We start from the raw sequence: 2,160 nt of genomic DNA, 5'->3' as shown, positions 1-2,160 counted from the left end.
TGTTCATCTTGTTTGTTGATTTGTTTGTTTATCTTCTTGTTTGTTTGTGTTTACCTTGTTGTTCATCTTGTTTGTTGATTTGTTTGTTTAATCTTCTTGTTGTTGTTCATCTTGTTTGTTGATTTGTTTGTTTATCTTCTTGTTTGTGTTTACCTTGTTGCTGTTTACCTTGTTTGTTGATTTGTTTGTTTAATCTTCTTGTTGTTGTTTACCTTGTTTGTTGATTTGTTTGTTTAATCCTGTTTTTGTTTACCTTGTTGCTGTTTACCTTGTTTGTTGATTTGTTTGTTTTATCTTGTTGTTGTTTACCTTGTTTGTTGATTTGTTTGTTTAATCTTGTTTGTTTCTGTTTTTTTTCGCAGTCTTTACTTTAATTGTTTACTTTGCTTGCTTGTTTGCTTAAAAATTTGTAGCGTTCTTAGTTAAATTCTTTGTTTTTCTAGTTGTTTACCTCTTTGGGTTCAATATTTTGTCTTTTTTTCACCTTAATTGTTTACTTTGCTTGTAATTTCATTGTTTTTTCCTCTATTTGTTTGCTTTTATTAAATTATTTTCAGTATTATTTTATTTTTTCTCTCTAATTGTTTGCTTTCTTTCATTTTTGCTGTTGTTTGCTAATTATCAGTTATCACATTTGTTTGCTTGTTTTTCTTTCATAATTCTCTTGTTTTCTTTAATATTTCGCTTTATTGTTTACATTCTTCGTACTTCTTATCTCTGTTGTTTGTTTTTTTCTTCCTTCTTCTTGTTATTCTTGTTTATTGTTGTTTGTTTTCATTGTTTTGCTAAAATTTTCCTTGTTTTCTTTTCCAGTTCTTTTTTTAATCATTGTTTGTAAATTGTTCGTATTTTTTTTCTTATCTCTTAATTAATTCCTTTATTTCTTCCTAATTTATTATTTATTTCTCTTTTTTCTTAATTGTTTCTTTTAATTTGTTTGTTTGCTAAATTTGCTTGCTTATGTTACCGTTATTTGTTTATTTATTGTTTGGTTTGATTGTTTGGTAAAATTTGTTCTTTTTTTCAGTTCTTTGCTTTTTAATAATTGTTTGTTTTCATTGTTTGCTAAAAATTTTGCTTGTTTTCTTTTTTTCTTGTCTAATATTTGTTTTTTTTCATTGTTTGCTAAAATTTGCTTGTTTATTTTTCGTTTAATAATTGTTTCTTCTCATTGTTTGCTAAAATTTCCTTGTTTTCTTTTTTTTCTTGTTTAATATTTGTTTTTTTTTTGCATTGTTTGCTAAAATTTGCTTCTTTTACAGTTCTTTCCTTCATAATTATTTGTTTTCCTCGTTTCCTAAAAAATTTCCTTGTTAATTTTTTTGTTTGTTTTCACTATTGCTAAAAAATTTCTTTGTCTTTTACCATTCCTTGCTTAATAATTGTTTATTTTTCCTTGTTTACTTACCTTTCACAATTCACGCTACAAATTTTGCTTCATTGTTCGTCTCGTTTGTATTTTGTTTGCATAAATTGTTTACCTATCTACTTCCTGTACCTGCCTGTGTGTGTACGTTTGTCTGTCTGTTTACCTGTTAATTAGCTCGTTTGCCTTCCAATATTACCTGTATCTTTGTTTGTTTGCTTGTTTGTTAGTGTTTGCATGGTGTGTGTGTGTGTGAGAGAGAGAGAGAGAGAGAGAGAGAGAGAGAGAGAGAGAGAGAGAGAGAGAGAGAGAGAAGCCTTAAAATCCCCATGACTTAAGTTTAGGTCATGCAAACATCTTAAGGTCATCTCTCTCTCTCTCTCTCTCTCTCTCTCTCTCTCTCTCTCTCTCTCTCTCTCTCTCTCTCTCTCTCTCTCTCTCTCTCTCTCTCTCTCTCTCTTCTATGGCTTCCCGACGATAGAAACAGGAGAAGAGGGAAGTAGAGAGAGAGAGAGAGAGAGAGAGAGAGAGAGAGAGAGAGAGAGAGAGAGAGAGAGAGAGAGAGAGAGAGAGAGAGAGAGAGAGGTCAGTGGAAGCCTTTCAGTGTGTCTTAAGAAGCATCAAAATGGCTCCTGGTCAGCCATCTTGCCTCTTTTTGTTTGTTTGCATGCTTGCTTGTTCGTTCGTTTGTTTGTTTGTTTGTTTTTTGCTTGACTAACTTGTGTATTATGTTATGTTATGTGTGTGTGTGTGTGTGTGTGTGTGTGCAGGAGGTGCAGCCCCGTGCCCCGCAG

At 31.4% G+C, this 2,160-nt stretch overlaps 1 protein-coding gene across 2 annotated transcripts in view; it reads left to right on the top strand.

The window, feature by feature from the left end:
* Positions 1 to 2,160, top strand: part of LOC135095895 (mucin-12-like) — a 49,707-nt gene that overhangs the window by 20,436 nt on the left and 27,111 nt on the right. The window lies entirely within an intron of this gene.

Source organism: Scylla paramamosain, unplaced genomic scaffold (assembly GCF_035594125.1).
Source record: "Scylla paramamosain isolate STU-SP2022 unplaced genomic scaffold, ASM3559412v1 Contig2, whole genome shotgun sequence".
NCBI classification, from domain to species: domain Eukaryota; kingdom Metazoa; phylum Arthropoda; class Malacostraca; order Decapoda; family Portunidae; genus Scylla; species Scylla paramamosain.
Note: the sequence above shows the minus strand (reverse complement) of the source record. Positions and strands in the feature narration are given on the sequence as shown.